Consider the following 19,641-nt stretch of genomic DNA (forward strand, 5'->3'; position numbering starts at 1 on the left):
TTAGAGAAGAGACGGAAGCCGGACAGAAATTCTACCCACGTATATAAAAGGCTTATGGGAGTATAAAGCATTTCAGTCCGAAAGAAAGAAGAAATGACAAAAAAAAAAAACAATGCTTGGAAAAAAATAACATTTCTATAACTTTCTTACCGGGCAGTTATGTGATTATTGTTTAGCTTTGTTCAAAATAATTTATATTTTTATCTTTGATATAGCGGTGGAATCCAGCTTCGAAACGTTTAATAAAGATTTATAAAAAAAAGCAAGTTTTCTTTTAAGAATTAATTTAAAAAAAAGAGAGAAAGGCGCAGTTCTGGTTCGCGTCGTAGAATTTTCGCAAAAACGTCGGGAAAAATAAAATCATAACTAATGTTTCGTATTAATGTGTATTTTAATATTATCAATCTCTTTAATACAATTGTTATGTGATCCGTAGTCGTCTGGACTGTCGCTGGCCGCTGTATGCCGATGGGCCAGCTACGTAATGTAATCGCTTTGCACCTTTCTTTCATTTCCTTTTCGACGCTGCCGTAGTTCTCGGATTCGCTCGGTACTGGAATTTTTAGGCTCTTTTAGATTCCTTTCGACGCGATCACTCTTCCGAATTGCGTTTTCTATAATTTCGAGCATATTTACGAGTATATGAGACACCTTAAATTATTTTGTAATTTTTAAATTAATGAAGTTTTTTTCATTTATATTCCGGCGAATATTTCTATTATCTTACTTTGTGTCCTGGTAAGTCTCCACAAATCCTTATAAATGACACCCGAACCAATGTCCTAGCATATCGCTTTTCCACGCTACGCCAATTTATAATTATACTCAAAGCTAATTCATAGCAATCACGCGCATGCGCCTACACTGATACAATGTCACAGCAAAACAAATACTGCGCCACAAACATTGTTGTGGGCTCAACCATTATTGACGCATTATTATACTCGTAGTTATTAGCGATTGAAATCTGATAGCACACGGAAGTTCGACCGACTATATCACGATGAATACAGCGGTTCTCACCCCCCGCAGTGCCACGAATGTATATAGTTTAATATTAGAGCCAGTGTAATAATTATAATTATATTTTAACAACCAGTGAAAGAAAATAGATCTGGGTTTATGTAAATAATATCAAGAGTAAATATAATTTAGACATATCCTCAAAGCAAAGACATTGAGCCAAGGAGGCCCCAAAATCAGTACTAAAGGTTTTTTTTAATTTTCCTTTAATTGAACTCATGTTTTTTTACGATTACCAAATTAGAAATGTAAATATTTGTCAACATCTATTAGGCAAAAGAGCAATGAGTGCTGGAGTGTCTTGATGTAAACACCAGAGCTGTAAAGTGATATATGTGCAAAATAAAAATAAAACCCTATTGAACAGAATTAATTGTCCGATCACCGAAGTTAAGCATCATCGAGCGTGGTGGGTGACCGCTCGGGAACATCACTGTAACTAGCGAAAGGACGTTTTCACGTTAAAGCCCGCAACCCTCGACAAGTGACCCTTGACCCCGTTAACGGTCAAGGCCACGGAGAACCGCAGATAACAAAGTCATCGGTAACGGAATGACAACTACGACACAATTCAAGGCTGTCGGGAAGGTGATGTTGGGACATGATGGGAAACTGAAACCATGACATATGGACCGAGATTTATAACCCCGAGTTAGAGACCGGAAAAATTCGCAGATTCATTTCATGACAGCCTGAAATTCAAATAGTTATACTTCAGTGCTGCCTCTGCTATTGGCTCACAACTCACCTGGACGACTCTGGGCCAGTGAGAAACACTCAACCGAAGCTGTATCGAATCACAGGCCGCTACGTTGGGACACCTTCACAAGACAGCAGCCAATGAGAGGGTGAGATTTGACCAAGTGTACGTACAACTATAAAGTTCATCCTAAAGGTCATTGAACCCGCGAATTTTTCCGGGCCCTACCCCGAGTCCTCCGAAATACGAATCCAGTCTCAGTTTCACTCCAAGTAAATATAGACTTAGTCCTCGGAAAGTAAATTCCCCATGAAATATTATTATTAAATCATTAACATGTCTTACATAAAAATTACAAAGACGTATTCTCTTAGCTGATGAAATGATTCTGTAAATTTTAAATGTGAAACGGATCAGAGCAGCATCCAATAAGTGAAAAAGCATTTCCCCATTTACAGCCACACAGCTCACACTTCTCCGAGTAAAACCATTAAAAGAAGGATTTCACATCTGCAAAGTCTCGCCGATTAGCTTAATAACTTGTAAATACGCTTCAATAAAGTAAAGTGCTTTTTAAAGCTTTACATCGTTAATGCTCTAGGAATTACTTCCATCAAAAACATTTTTTTAAAATACATAACACATATGTTCACTATGGTTTGCATGGATGTAAGTATATTCGCAAATAACTGTTAATTGTTATTTCACGCGTCACCCAGAATGATGGAAGCTATTTCTAATCAGTGTGATAGTAGGCTACAGCAAGGCATGAGCAATGATAGGTTTCGAGGACCAATGAGGAGCATATCAAGAATTTAATTCGCTAATAGCTCTGGTATCATCAAATTCCAAGATTTTTCCCAACTTAAGTAGTAATCAAGCAATGACTGTCGACTTCACAACGTCATTATTGAGTAATACTGGTTGCCTGCCTTCACAGCCTAGTAAGAAAAATCGAAACTAAACATTGCAGGTTATTCAAATTGAGTAATACTTTCCTTTGCCTCAAGCTATGATTGCGTAAGTTGACATAATAGTTTGATTTAGTACAGCAGTCCACGATAATTGCTTAAAGCTTAAAATATCTTTAGCTCAAGTAAATTTGGTGCTCTCTTTCCACACGAACGTTTACCCTATTTTGGGAACTTAATATCCAAGTACACATATTCCCACACCATAAAAAACACTTCAATTGGGTCATGCACGTATATATGCTAGTAATTAGGAAAATATCTTAACACCCATCAGAATGCAATAAGACATGCTTGCACCAGTGGTTTATTCTTTGTTATTGGTGACCTTTTGCAAGAGAAAATATTGCCGTATTTGACCTGGAAAATCAGGACGCGTTTGCTTCCGCACAGATTGATGTGATTCGTGTGCCCACAGGAGACATGTGAAAACTCAACCAATGACGAGACACGGACGATGCTGTACTGTTTTAACACCCAACTACTCTTGAAAACGTTTCGCGAAAATATACATGTCCCTACTAATAATCTATGCATGTGTCCACTGGGTCTTGGCTTTTATCGGTTCGCACAAACTTAACACCGTACGTTATAAAAAAATATAACCAACAATTTGAACCAAATACACTTACATAATTCTGTGTCCAACCATTACGACGCAAATATCACAAAAAAATCTTAGTAATTTAACGTCTCAAATTTGACAGTTCTCAAAAGTAGTACCAGTGGTAACAGTTTCCAAAATGTTACTTGCAAAGCAATACATGGTGTTTTTATGTACATTGACACTCATATGAAGTTGTTTACAAACATAATTGACAGAAAAAATATGTTTGTGCGTGGAGTGCTTGTGCGGCAGAAGTGAAACTTCTTGCTCTTTAGATATGGTTAGAGATATTATTATTAGCATTTTTTATTGAACAAAAGAATAATTGATAATAGTAAGGATATGGATTTGATTTCAAAGAAAAAAACACTCCAATTGAACCTAAATTACACTAATAAAGTTAATCTCTCCAGCCTTTTGACATTTCAAATCACAGTGTTCACATACCAAAAATAAATTTTACTCTTATTAAACTAACCTCTCAAATCTATAAATATTGTTTTTTTTTTTTTTTACATTTTCAATCACACTATTAACATAAAAAATAAAATTAAATGCAAAAATCAATAAATCTTTTCAACAAAAATAAATAAATTGTAGATACTTTAAATAAAATATAAAAAATATGATTGTACCAATCGTTAACCGTTATGAAAACTGAGGAGTAGACAAACATAAGCAGTGTTAAGAGAATTCCGTAGCATCACTGCTGCGTCATTTCTACCTCTCCCCTGTCGTATCCTCTTCCGGCCGATACAACAAGCATACAGCATGCTACGCTACGTACCTCTCTCCCCCCCTTTTTTGCTGTCTTCCCACCATTCGACCGCTAGAGCTTGCGTTGGAGTGGCGTCGCCGCTGACGCACTCTCCTCTACTGGTTCCCCCACCACGTGCCTGACTATTCCCCTCATGCGATCGGAATTTTCGTAACGCTCGGATATTATAGCCCCCCTCAGCAAAGAAGTTTCTCGTCAAAAAATTCCAGAAGGATACATAAACCGTTGGTACCTACTACTTTTTAGGACTGCAAATTTTGAGACAAGTTACATGAGACATGACTGTAGCTTTCATCGCCTACAGGCACATCAACACGCGAACAAGCTTCGCTTTGCACACACACGCCGTCATCACAGTGATTTGCGAGTCACTTGCCTGCACTTCACTCGCTTGTTCAGTCCATCCCAGATGACCCTACCCTCTCCCGTCCGGCAGACGCGCAGTGCATCAGAAATAATATCCGCAGAGCGAGTCATACACAGAGAAAAAGGTTTGTTTGAATCAAACAAATATCTACTATATAAAAATAAGTCGGGTTTTCCTTCCTGACGCTATAACTCCAGAACGCACGAACCGATTTCCACGGTTTTGCAGTCGTTGGAAAGGTCTCAGGCTCCGTGAGGTTTACAGCAAAGAAAATTCAGGAAAAATTCAGGACAAACCAACATTTTAAGTAGATGGCGCCGGTGCGTGATACATTGTTTGACAGCTACTCATTGTTCTCTGCTCAGTTAATTTCATGTGACAAACCGGTATTGTGTTCACTGTGAAATTGTGAAAAAAAAAAAAAGAAAAAAAAATAAGTTATTCGTTTCCTAACATTTCAATTGGAAACCATCAAATCAACTACTCATTGTTCTCTGCTCAGTTAATTTCATGTGACATGAAGTTTTGCTATTGTAAGGAACTAAGTAGAGAGTAAGAAAAAAATAAAGATCCTGACAGTTTGTTGTGTCGCCATATTTGTTTCAATTTTCAATACCCTTTTTGTATTATTACAATTTAAATTGCAGAAAAAAAATCATGTTTCATAGACACATAAATAGTGAGTGTGTGTCATTTCTCTATGTCCACGAGGTCTCGCCGCGTCAATTTTCTCCTTGGAGCGAACCCGTCCGCTTAATTAAATTAAATAAACATATTTTATCGTTGAATGATTTATTTCATCTAAATCTGCTCTCATAAAGACACTAATGAATCACCAACATGTTCGATAACAAGAAATTGTGATATGGCAAAAGTGTTACAAGATTGCTCTCTAATAGTTTGGGATGAATGCACGATGGCGAATAAAAAAGCAGTTGAAGCTGTGGACAGGACACTACGGGACATTAGGCGCGATGAAAGGCCAATGGGGAATGTCACACTACTCTTTTCAGGAGATTTTTGGCAAACTCTACCAGTTGTAAGTCGAGGGACTAGAGCCGATGAAATCAAAGCTTCACTGAAGAATTCTTACCTCTGGCCTCAAATAAAAAAACTGCAATTAACAATTAACATGAGAGCACAGCTGGGTGGTTATTCTCATGTGCAAGAATTTTCCGTTCTATTAAAAGTTGGAGAAGGTGCCCTCCCTGAGCAACACGGTCAGGAGACGCTTCCAGAAATACTTGGCAGAGTCGTATCTTCGGAAGACGAACTCATACGTTCGGTATTCGGGGATCTGTCAAACTTACCGACATCAGGAACATACGTGGTTATGTGAACGTGCCATACTCACTCCAAGAAATGACCAAGCTGCTGCAATCAATGAAAATTTTTTAAACGAATTTAATGGGGCTGAAGTGGCTTACACATCGTTTAACAGCGTTCTTAATCAGGACGACGCCCCTAATTATCCAGTTGAGTTTTTGAGTTCTCTCGCTGCAAGTGGTCTTCCTGTTCACAAAATTGTTCTCAAAGTCGGTGTTCCAATAATGCTTCATAGGAACCTTACTCCCCCAAAATTGCGCAATGAAACCCGACTTAAAGTAACTGCTCTACAACGAAATATAATCGAAGCTGAGATTCTTACTGGATGTGGCTCAGGTGAAACTGTTTTCATACCACGCATACCGATTATCCCGAATAACTTCCCGTTCGTGTTAAAGCGCACACAGTTTCCAATAGCAGTTTGTTTAGCGATGACAGTAAATACGTCTCAGGGTCAGAGACTTAAGGCAGCTGGTGTTGACTTGAAGGTCTGATTGTTTTTCCCACGGCCAGATGTATGTGGCTTGCTAGCGGGTCAGTAATGCAGACAATCTTTACATTCTAGCTCAAGACGGGAAAACAGTAAATGTAGTTTACAAATAAATTTTATGAAGTGTCTTCCTGACATTACATTTGAAAGTAGAAACATATTTACCCAAAAATTAGGTTGTAACATATTTTTATTGCAAAGACTGAAATATGTGAACATAAGAAAACTACACTACAACTGTATCAACTGTTATGTTATAATGTTTAAATTTCTAAATGGTGCAAGATAATACAAAATTCTATGCGGAAAAAGTTGTGGGCAGCAGCTACGTTTAGTTATAGGTATAGGGCTTTGCATGCTGATTTTTCATATACTGCATGGATGCGAACATGTAAGAAAAATCTATCTATCTTACTATAATAAAACAGTACCTAGTTCTTTTTCTGTCTGTCTGTTTGTACGCGGTGTTCTACACAACTAATATACGAATTTTAATGGGTGTCTTGCGTATAACAGTCATTACTTAATTATTTGCCTTCAATGTAGTTACCTTATTTCACGTCCAGCGAAGCGGGCGGGTTCGGCTAGTTTGTTTATATATGGCGAAACAAATATTTACTTGGAGGAGCAAAATATTTTGTTAGTTTAACCAAACTCGTTAAGTAACAAAAAATGATTTGTTACACCTAACCAAATATAGGTACATCTGACTTGACAAAATCATTTTGTTGGATCAACATAATATTTCCCACTACAAAATATTCTTTTGAATTAACAAAATATATTTATTTCGCCATATAGAAACAAATATTTTGTTGAGGCAAACAAACCCTTCTCTCAGTGTAGGGACCGCAACGTATCCGAGGCTACATTAGCTACAATGTAAATGTTTTTTGTACATGAAACATACATATTCATTTAAAACTACAAATATTAGTAAATTTGTTAAATTTACAAGGGAAAAAAAACTTTATCACTACAAAATACTGTAAGCAGTAACACTGGGTTCGGATTCTTGCCCGCGCATTTTATGCCTTGTGTAGTCACATTACCTCCAATAGTTAAAAGTTATTTGTAAACAGTTCCCTGAATAGCTTTCCAGTATTAACTGCGCACTTTAATAAGAATGATAAAAAATAGAGGCTAATTGTTGAATTTTGAATATACATTCCATGGTTTAAAAAAATTATGCTTCAATGAAAAATCAATTGAAAAATAAAATTAAGCGCTAATTTTCGTAAGAAATACTCAGTTTTATCTCAAAAATAATATAAAATATATACAAAAAACCGTAGCCATGTGTTGTGCCAAACTAAATATATTTCTTGTAGTATTACAAAATATTTCTTGGCAACTGGTTTCAAAGGGTATCTTTTGTATAAAAAACAAAACATTTTTTTTCCTGAGTATGTCATAGAGAGAACTTAAGAACTAACAAAGAAAAATAAAACAAGCCCAAATCATCCGATGTCAAATGTTAATTGTACATACAGCATAGAGAATCTCGCGTGAGGAATTCAACAGAACAGTTCTTATCACAGTACAGACGAATACACTGACTGTTGCAACAAGTCAAGCAAAACTTGGACAACTTAGAGACCAACAGAGGAATACAAGAATAAAAAAAATAGTTTTTAAGAATTTTTTAAATTTTATTAATTTATACGCATTATCATGGCAAGTTTATTAGTTTTTTTATAACAATTGTGTAAAATCTTGTACTGGGCTGTACTCAAAATGACAATTTAACCATTCTGGTGTTTTGGCAGTATAAAAATCATTATTTTGAAAAATAAAAAGCCTATTTTAAATTTTACTGACGTGAAAGTGACATCAGTAAGGAGCAGATCCTCTCGGTTTGATTGACACTCGTTCAAATATTAGCGTGGCGTTTTGAGGTAACTGGAAGCAAAATTACAAGAAACCGTCTATACTAACATTTTCATCAAAATACAAGTCATTAGCTGTTTAATCCTGCACGAGCAAACAAATTTTAATTTATTTTTCTTACCTGACCAAAATTCTCACAATTTTGAGAATTTCTAAAGGTAAGGTAAAACATGCTCAAGACTTTTTTTTTTCAAATTATTATTCTGTGTAACGTAGTCCAAGGTGGCAAGTTTTATCGTCGGGACTATAGTTAAAAGTTGTTTTTTTTCCTCGTCGGATTAGATTTTTCGTTGATGAAAACACGCGGCCTCGTTCCAGGGGCGAAGGTGATGCCACCACGGAGGACGTGGTTATCTGTTCTCCGGTGCTGCGAAATGAGGCCCGGGTTACGGCGCGAGGCGCAGTTTATAGGAGTCCATCGACCCGGGGCTCAAATATTGACCTCGCCCCGTCATCGCGCCGCGCGAAATGAGGGGCCAAGGAGGGGCCGTTGTGCGGACAGCCAGGCCGCAATTACGTCTGCCCTCCGCTATCTTTTTTTTATTATTATTTGCGCCCCCGCCTGAAATAACACGTCCATTACGGGCTTCGGACCCCTCACACCACGTCGTTTCCCTACCCACCTCCTCCCCCTTTTTTTCCCGTTTCTTTTCCTGTGAAGGGTCAAACTCGTTTACCGTCGGGGTTAATATGTGCCTTGGTCGACAGCCCCGCGGCAATGTTGCCATGCTCCCTACGGCCACGCTGTTGCCAAGTTACCCGGCGCGTGAACAAAGTGCAAAAATAATTATAACTATTAACTTTGCAAAAAACAAACAGGCGTAAATATCTTAGAAACGCTTTTTTACTATTTACTATAACTCTTGAAGATAAATTACTAATATACAAACATCTGACAAGGCGTATTTTTGTACTGTGGACGTAGAATTGAGAAAACTTGTAGAACTTGCTTTTTACGGCAAAAAAGATTTGTAAATTGTGTAAAAAAAATCGATTAGTCCTCGCAATAAACAAGTAACTATCAGGGTTTATAAGGACTACTAATTTTGTTTGATGATAATCAAACATCATTGTTGTAAACCGTCCGGCTTTCTACGGTTATGAATTTTACTGCCTTAACTTTTACCAATAATTGTAAAGTAGGGTTTAAAAATAAAATAAATTTATTATAAGAATAAATAATAGCTTGGATGGGGTAATTATTCAATAAATATATACTAAAGGAAAGAGAGGATGTACCCTTAAATTTTACGAGTTACTTTTAAAACCATTCTCTGCACAATCACCATTTTCTCAAAACATATGGAGAAACGTAAACTCATAATTCTGCATCCTTTCAGAAGAGCAAAACTGGCTTCCTTTTTGGGGTGGATCTTTTCATTATTTGGGCGGTCACGTTAAAGGTAAGTTAATGACTTGGCTTTAGGGAAAAAAATTAAACTTTACATTATAAAATAGCTACCCATTTTAATCTCATACTTATTTTCTTGTAATGAGAATATTGTTACAATGCACGATATCATACGAGGGAATTGAGCCATTGCCTATTGGTAGCCTGCAGATTTCGCGAAAAGATTTCGAGACTAGATCAAAGTTAAAACAGTATGGCATCGTCTGTATTTCGTGATTGGGTGAGTTTCTCCCAGGTACATATCGATTGTATCTAACAACACCAATCACAGTGATTCAGTGCGGAAGCAAACGCGTCCTGAGTGGCTGGGTCAAATAAGGCAACGATTTCTCTCGTAGAAGGCCGCCAATCACAAGGAAGAAACCACATGTGCGAGTATACCTTGTTGCAGTCTAATAAGTGTTTAAATCTTTTCGCGAAAAATGCCTGCCCCTACCTATTGGTAGGTTCAGATTCGAGAAGCACAGCTTCCTCGCGACATGTGACAAGTGATCCTGACAAGGCTAGCCTAGGTCGTGTCAGGATTCGCCTGAATCTTATTTATACTCACGTGCACTTATATTTTATTTATTTATTTACTTGGTTTGGTTTTGTGTGTCATCCTACAGCTGAAGGCCATTTACAGAATAACACGAAAAAAAAAAACCACGAAAACATACATTAACAAGCAAAAATACAAAAATTGCACAAAAAAGTTAAAAATAACATACAATTTAAGATATGCATAAAGTGACAATAGACGTGACAACACAATGCACAGACTGGCACACAGATGTCAAACAGTTCTTGCAGCAGGTTTTTTTATAAATATTTTACATCCTATCTAAATTATGATATTTAAAATTTTTTTTACAAAATGAAGCAAAATTATATTTTGAGGGTTTGAATTTCTGAATTGTTTTTACAGCTTACATAAATTTATGACCAGAATACAGATATAGTTTTAATTTTATTGGAAAAAAGAAATAAAATTATACTTAACAACAGTTTTAAAATGTCTAGAGAAACAGTGGGGTTAGAGGCATGAAGAATAAATAGTGTAATGTACCACCGAAACATTATAGAGACATCTGATATTTTAGTGTGATGACTGAAACAAACACTTAAAGTAGCTTTTATTTAGTTGAGGATTTCATTGAACACTTTATATTTCATTAATTGCAATCGGAAATGTTTTTTATCTTGTTTCATTCAAGCATAATTTTCTTGAACCACGGAAGAGATTATAGAATATTCAATAATAGGACTTAATTTTGTTTCTACTCTCATTCCTTATTAATTTATTACTGTAAACACTATTTTTTTTAAATGAAATGCTTGTTTTCATGTAACTGTACAAATTTACAAATGCCTGTAAATTTACAAAAATAATTTTTTCCAATTTACAAAAATAAATTACAGTGAACTGACTGGATGTATAAGACACATTTAAATTTATACTAAATGGTATTCATGCAATATTCAGAACGTTGAAGTATGGCGAAAATGAGGTAAAGAAGTGACTAACTATGTCACAGCAAGCTATCTCCTGACAACTGCTTTCTATGCGGCACTCTCTGATGGACGCGGACGCAAATACGTAGACGCTGGAGTCTTGTGTGGAGCGGTAAGTTCACATTGAAAATAACTTTATACGGAAATACTAACAATGTATTTAACTCATACGTACAAATCATATCAAAATTTATCACGTAATATTACACTAAATATTTTGTAAATATAAATCCTTTGAAAAAAAAATTCATCTCTTAACTTAGTGCCTCTCAAAACTCTCACAAATAAAAGGATCTTGGCAGCTCCATAAAATAAATATTATTTTGAAAGAAATTAAAAAAAAAATCTCACATAGATCTCAGTATTTTAATATATTTCAGTCTCCTTTTCAGTAGTTTACAAAAATGTTAAAAATCGCACCCAGGCAAATTATGTAAAATATATATTTGGAGAAATCAATCCAATCGAAAATTCTACAAATTTAACTGTGTTTAATTTAAAACATAAAAAAAAACATGGAAAGGACTTACTCATGCAAACAAATTTTATATGTATTTTGTTTTGTAAAAATTTTATTTACACGACGTGGCAAAACAAAAAAAATACTAGTAAGTGATTTATTTATAAATGTGGGAAACGCAATTAGTATATCAATTTGTTCTGTATTAGAATGAGATTCAGCGGCTGCCAAGAGATTGACAGGTAAAATGCACAGTTAAATGATTTGTTAATTAATTCAAATTGTTTTTAAAGACGTTCTTCAAAATTGAGGTTAAAGATGATATCTTATATGCGTTACCCAGCTGTGAATAATCAGGAAATAAACAATTAGTCTGGCAAAAGTTTTAGTTTTTAATATTAGCCGGATATATAAGCCATTTCATGTAACGTGATGTTGCATTTGACTGGTCTTTAAAAGTAGAGTCAGAGGTAACCATTTCCCAATCATCGCTCGCGAAAGAACACAAAAAGTTTTTTTTTACGAACACTGTCAGCCACACAAAGTTGTTTAAAATCACTGTAGACAGAACAACAGTCATGGAAAGATGCGTGTACCATTGGTGCAACTTATGATAACTAATAAAATTTGAGAAGAGTTACATGAGACAGGTTTTGTATGTAACAAATCCGTCAAATATTAACAATTAAAACTTTTTCCAGGCTAATTATTCCGTGGTCACTGACTCGAAAAAAAACCGTTGATACGAAATTAGCTAAAAAAAAAACGTAAAACGCAATGCTTATGTAGTGCAACATACGTAGGAGTTGTCCTAGGTCAGGGGTCGGCAGACGACGGCTAGGGTGTCACGGCTCTGCAACCCACTGCGCTGACGCAGCACAAACAAAAACACAAACAAAATGAAGCGGCCCAATCACAAGGCATGTCTCAACCTACACTCGCGCCTACCATCGCACCGCCGCCATCTCACTCACCCAGGGACTTTTTTATTGTAATAACTAATTAATTGAAATAATTTAGGTTTTCAATTGTTTTATCAGCTGAGCTCTACTAATGACTAGAATTTTTTTTACATTCACGTGTTTTTTTCCCCTTCAGCAGCCTTTATTTTTAAGACTTAATGTTAAATTTGTGAATAAAATATTTTTAATTTAACTCTATTTTTATCATCTTAAAATTCCGTTTAGATACAGAGAAACTACACGTGGCGGCTCTTATACATAGGAGAAGCTGTTTACCCAGCATTCGGCCCATCCCACTCGAAAGTCTACTACCCCTGTCCCAGGTCCACAACAATGGCTAGAGACCGGAAAAATTCGCGGATTCATTTCACGACAGCCTGAAATTCAAATAAGTTATACCTTAGTGCTGCCTCTGCTATTGGCTCACAACTCACCTGGATGACTCTGGGCCAATGAGAAACACTCAATCGTAGCTGTATCGAATCACAGGCCGCTACGTTGGGACACCTTCACAAGACAGCAGCCAATGAGAGGGTGGCATTTGACTGAGTGTACGTAGAACTATAAATAGGGATCGGAAAAATTCGCGGGTTCAATGATCTTTAGGATGAACTTTATAGTTCTACGTACACTCGGTCAAATCTCACCCACTCTTTGGCTGCTGTCTTGTGAGACGTCCCAACGTAGCAGTCTATGATTCGACACAGCTTTGGTTGAGTGTTTCTCATTGGCTCAGAGTCATCCAGGTGAGTTGTGAGCCAATAGCAGAGGCAGCACTGAGGTATTTATATTTGTATTTTAGCCTATCGCGAAATGGATTCGCGAATTTTTCCGGTCTCTAACAATGGCTGAACATTGCGATGTCCCAGCACGACGGGCGAGGCTGGGTTTGTGTAGAGCAGTCAGCAGGTACATGGAGTGGGCAGGGGGGAGGCAGCCTGGCGCCGCCAGATAATGGCCTTCGACTGGAGCCCGGACGCCGCGCGTGATTGGCGCGCGAGCGAACCTGCCGGGCGTCCGGACGCCTCACCCCCTTCCCCCACCGCGCAGGCGCAGGCGTCGCTCCGCCGCAAACACCCGGACAGCGGCGTCACTCCTGGCAGTTCCTTCGGCGTCCGTCCGCCAACAATCCGAGCGATCCACAATCATCCGCACACCTGTCAAATACTGTACGATAACAACAGTTGTCGTTCAGATTTTTGTTTATTATTATTGTTTAATTAATTGTTGTATTGTAATATTTTATTATTGTAATGGCATAGTTATATAATATTGTTTAATAAGTGTCAATAATCTACAGCCACGAACAATATAAACTCTAATTTCCAATTTCATCAACAATAGACATTACACCTCTTACAGCACATCATTTAAAATCTATCCTGAACTGAATTTGTTTGAAATTGTTTATGATATTTTAATATTTGATTGTTATTTATTATTAATTCATTATAATTTTCTCAATTACCTGTATCTTGCTGCGTACTTGTGTACGAAGGCCTAATGTTATGTTGTTACATCAGCCAATCATTAATCTGATTTTTGAAGTTAACAATGAGACTTTTGTACAACAGGGAGAAATTGGAGAATAGAAAAAAAAATGTCTGAAGCATCCGACGTAAGGCTTAGCCCGATGCCGACGTGTAGCAATTTTTATATATATTTTAATTAATTTATTACTGGTGGTAATAAATACTAGTGCATCCAATTCTACATGTTGCCGGGGCGTGCTGTGAGTAAATGTGGCAGGAAATATATTGTTGGTAATTAGTTATTAACATAATTAGAATGACGCTTACACCATCGACATTTTATCTACGATCAGATTCCTAAGGCCACATAATATTTAATAACTTTGTTGGAGATTTTCTTTGCAACACGAGCTGTGCGACGTGTCAGAATAATGATAATTTCGTCTATAATAGCACTGACTATTTAATATTTGAGTTAATTACGTAATTTAGCTGGAATAATAGACCAGTGGTCTGCGTGTCTAGGGATCATGCTCCCGATGAATCAACTAGCCGCGGTAAATATTTAAAGTTCACTTGAGATACAACGACATAAAATAAAACATTTAACATTTAAATTTGAGGAAATCGTTTTTGGACTATTTTTCTTTACATTCAGTTAATGAACTGTTGAATAATCTATCCCACCATAAATCCAGACGTTTGATCCAGATAAACATCACCAGGTCTGCCTTAATAACACCCAAATTAAATAAATATTATTTTTTATGTATTATCTTAACTTCTTTCCATATCAAGCTAACTGCCTTTATTAGTGTGTTTTTGTGTGTATATTTAATCTTATTATAGTGTAAGGGTATATGTATGTGTCATTTTAGTGTTCTTGTGATATTAAATGTGTTTTGTGTTTTGTGCTCCATAACCATAATAGTTTGTTATTACAGTTCTACATATTTACTTGATACATTTTCCCCAACATTTATACACTACATACTATGATCATTTATCCTCAGTTTTATTTTGTTTATGTTAAATTTATGTTAGTTGTCTCACTCATCTAGAATTTATCTCCTGGGTCTTGCAAAACTACATCACTAGCAAGTCAGTATTGATAAATAATTATAAAACCGAGGAGCCCAATAAAAATAATTACAGTAATTTCCCAAGGAGAATAAAATTATAGAGGAAAAGAATACTCAAAGTGAACAGTGTTACACTACTACAACTACCACAACAGTAGTATTATTACAAAAAAGTAGTACACAACACGCCATAGTACCTATAAATAATGCGAATAATACTAGCTACTATACTTACAATACATTCTTCCATTTTAACGCTGCTAATAGAATATAAATAGAGACCTGCGAAATTCGCGTTTTCGATGTCCTTCAGGATAGACTGCACACTCGGGCAAATAACGCATGTTCATTGGCTGTCGACTTGTAAGTCGTCTCAGCTGGTTTGTCTGTGATTCGATCCTTCTTTGGTTGAGGGTTTATAACTGGTTGAGATTCGTCCAGATGAACAGCAAGCCAATAGCAAAATTATCTAAGAGGTATATGTGCTTGAATTCTAGCCTATCACCGAATGAATCCGCGAATTTTGCAGGTCTCTAACTATAAATCTTCAATACTGGTGTAAATTTATTTTGTATGACGAACATGATAGTTTAGCACTTAATAAACCATTAAACTCAATTTTTCTTTCGCTCCAATAGTTATTAAACTATTTTAAGTTGTTAAAAAAAACAGATCAAAACTTAAGTGAATAACATTTAATGGAAGCAGCTAAACAAATGAACAAACTTAAAAAAACCTTAAAAGATGTTGAAGGTGGCCGGCAAAATATGTATCTTCCTAACATTTTGGCGGTTATCATCATCCGCCCGTCCATCGAAAGTTAAATCTTCGTAAAGGATTTTGGCGGACGGGCCGTCTGATTGGCTGCAGGTGACCTTATTGACGGCCGGAGGAGACGTATGAAAGTGAGTCCGGCTCCAGGTGGCCGCCTGGCTGGTCGAGCGATAAGGGCGATATTGGCCCTCGCAACACACACCTCACAGCCTTAACGCTCCGGGCGCAGAACTGACGTGCCGTCTTCGCGTCGGTAACACGTCTCTATTGGACGTCAAGCGGCGATCCTACAATTTAACGGTGAAATATCAAGGAAAACACTTCCCTGTACTATTTACAACACTTTGTGTAGAATTTTTTCTTACCTAAACAGGTCCTTGAAAGCATTTTTCACTGTCTTTAAAAGCACACGTTGTAGAAGAAACGACGGAACGAAACTCGCGCAGGCAAGTGCAATGCCTCTTAAATGACACCAGTAATCAAACACTATCAATAAATCTTGAGCTTTTGTAAACAGCGCGGTAACACCTGGAGGTGTGCATGTCACGCAATGCGACGACCCAGCCTACCCGGACCCACACACCGACCTTCAGAAGAAACCACTCACAACATCCACGTAGTGTCTGTTTACGAAAAGCATTAGAGGATAAGCTGAGGGCGTTTATGTTTTTTAGGATATTAAAAGGAGCCAAAAGGTAAAATTTTTGAATAATAGCTATTTAGACATGGTACGCCCGGTACAGACACCTGAAAAAACACTCAAGGGCCTTGCGTTACATCTCTACCCTTATTTCTCCGCAAACTAAAGTTATGGTTACCGCTCATGTTTGACAGTTGACCAATGCCCGACGAGAAGCACAGCCTTGCGCTTAGAGGCGATAACGTGCTTGAAGCACCAGCGAGCGTCGCTTGTATCATACAAACTCAATAACACAGACAAGTCAAGCCGCTTGCAAGAGTTGGATCTGTAGGCTTCAAGGCGAAGGTGTTTTGAGCGCGAAATGTACAATATAACGACTTTGCTAGGCGGGGTATTGCTTGAAACACACCAGTGGTTTCTGTAAACTAAAAAATATTTCAATGCATTAATCAAATATTTTCTTTTAAATAGTTTTTTTAGATCACCCACCGGTGTGACTCTGTTCATGAGCACCCCGCTGACATTTAGGGTAGTTCGGAATGATTACCTACAAACCATTCATATAATATTTTCATCCATTATCTTTAAAAGTTACATATGAAACTCATAGTTAGCTAGGCCCCTAATTGAAAAAAAAGTAATTTAATGATACTTTCATATATGCCGGATGATTCCAAAGTAAAAAATATGTTTGCTGATTGGCTGCGAACAGACATCGGTGCACAGCAAAGATGGTACACAACACAGTACATACAAGTTCGCCAACTTTATGTGCGCTATACGCGTGCTGTTTTTATGTTCATATGTAAATTTACAACTAAGCAGCTGTTGCATGTATATATAATTGTGCGTGTGTGTGTGTGTGTGTGTACAAGAATGAAACATTTTTAGAGGTAATGCTCCTATAAAATAAGTCAAGTGTAAAATTTATACGGCTATTGACTTTAAAGTATAATTGGTATTTCAGGAAAGCATCTTCGGGAATAGACAAAACCCAATAATTTTTGATAAAAAAATCAGAATATACTGCAGATGAAACAAAACAAAACGGACATAATAATCATCGACTTCTAAAAATATAATTGTCACTCTCATTCTTTTTCAATAGAAAAACATTATGATTCACTATTATAATCTTGCGTATGTTAGATTACGAATGTTTCGTAATTTTAATAGACTGATTGCTATGCCAAAAATACCCACATTCATTTTTTTACTTTTAAATTTGTTTGTTTGTGATACTAATGGGGGGGAAAAAAAGAGGACACGGTGAGAATACAAAACAGAAAAATATCTCACGCTTTAATTCTACAAACGTTAAGTTGAGGTAATTACAGGTCACTTACGTACAAACAATACAAGGTATGCGTTAAAAAAATAATTAATTTGATTCGTCGTATATTTTGTTAAGATGTTGCATCTTTTTTGCCATTTCAAGAGTTTTTGAGCACGCAATAAATATCAATGTAGAAGGGGAAAAAACTGAAAATTTGAAAGTAGATATTTGGCGTCTTAAATCCGCAAGATTTATTTATTTAGAATTTTTGTTTTCTTTTGGAAAGAAACAATGAACCAGAGAGCGCAAGGGAGTAAGAATTGTGTAACTCGAATCTCAAAATAATGCGGAACATGATATATTTCAAGAATACTGTTCTATTGGAAACACGGCCCAAGAAAGATAGAAGCGAGGGTCGCAGGTTAAATTTCAGTTTCTCAGCAAGACAAATATGTAAGAACAAAGAATAACCGTGAGAGATAAAACATAATTAGTTTTTTTCAATTAATTATAAGGCAATTGAGATATTTTAATGTAAGAAAATAAAGTAGCATGGACATTATTACGTTTGGTTATCTTAAGTATTTTAAATTTGAGTGCGAAGAGTCGTTAATTTATTGTTTTGTTTGCAGACAACTTTTAAATAATAAATATTAGTTAGTTATATTGAACATCAGAGTTGTATGCGCTAAAATTTCTAAATTTGTCGAATATTTAATTTTTTTAAATTCATTCATTCATACGGATTGTTGATCTTTTAGGGTTCCAACACCGATAATTTAAAAACCCGCCAAGGGAATCTTACCCTTAGGCCCTGTGTCACTCTGGGACTGAGGATCTGTTTTACCTTCGGGGAAGCAGCAAATTTGTCCGTCTTCTCCATGGCCTGATTGTGCAGGGCTAAGTCCCAATGCCTTCGGCCTTTTATGGAAAGACAATTGTACAGGGGTTCTATTCCCAAATATATTTTGTAAGTTACGGGTTACCATACCCATATACAGGGGTTCCAATCCCCATATATCACTGAGTGCTCAAGGACGCATTTCCCTTGTTTTGGCCTCAGTGCTTTTCGGCCCGCCTCACAGTGCCCATCTTTAGAGTTTTGTCACGTGACACCATTCCCAACATCTGAGATCAACTTTCCTCATTACTTCATTCATCGTTAAGTGTTAATTAATTAATTATAATATACCTTCGATTTGATCAAGATATTTTTTTTATATGTAAGTAGTTTACTACAGTAGATCCTGGTACAGGGTAAGTTTCTGGAACCCAGGTTTTTGGTGGCTCAAGTGGGCCACCCTGACTCCGTCTTTCAGGGGGGAAGTATGTGCCGTTAATTAGTAAATTCAACACGAGATATTTTAAATTTTTATTATGATTTTAAATTTTTGTGTAGAAATTTTATTTGCCCTACTATAGTGAAATTTTAATTTGTTAGTCCGGTGTACTCCTCTGAGTTAAACTTTGTCTCAGTGCTCTGGAGCCCCTTTCGCATCGGCGTATCGGATATTCTGCTGGTCTAATCACTGACTGGCAGCCCGCTTACCATTTCCCCCGCCTTCAGTCACGCCTCAAGCCAGTTATATTATTTCCCTTCGTGACTCTAACTGCATAGGCAAGGCTGTAGCTTGCAGGCGACCAGTTCGCAGAGACGAGCTGAGATCCGCCTTTTTCATCACGTCGTAGTGTTATATTCGCCCCTCGGTAGCCACGACGGGGCGTAGTTTCCCACCAACGTTGCATTTTACCCCCCCCCCCTCTCAGTACCAAGTAAGACCAATGACCGGTCGTAACCCCCTGGACAACAGCGACCGTCTCCCAGGATGCCTTGCATAAAAAAAATGTGTGTGCCAGGATGGACCACCCCGCGACACCTAGCGGCAAACTCGCTAACCACCCAGCCAACTTGCCCTGT

The 19,641-nt window shown here is 36.9% G+C and overlaps 1 protein-coding gene across 1 annotated transcript in view; it reads right to left on the bottom strand.

Annotated features, from left to right (window-relative positions):
* The window catches only part of LOC134541621 (somatostatin receptor type 5-like), an 84,756-nt gene extending 71,214 nt beyond the window's left edge, over positions 1–13,542 (bottom strand). The window contains exon 1 of the mRNA XM_063385180.1: positions 13,510–13,542. The gene's annotated coding sequence lies outside the window, so the exon portion shown is untranslated. The remainder of the gene's footprint in view (positions 1–13,509) is intronic.
* Between the last annotated feature and the right edge of the window lie 6,099 nt (positions 13,543–19,641).

This window comes from Bacillus rossius, assembly GCF_032445375.1.
Source record: "Bacillus rossius redtenbacheri isolate Brsri chromosome 4 unlocalized genomic scaffold, Brsri_v3 Brsri_v3_scf4_1, whole genome shotgun sequence".
Lineage (NCBI taxonomy): Eukaryota > Metazoa > Arthropoda > Insecta > Phasmatodea > Bacillidae > Bacillus > Bacillus rossius.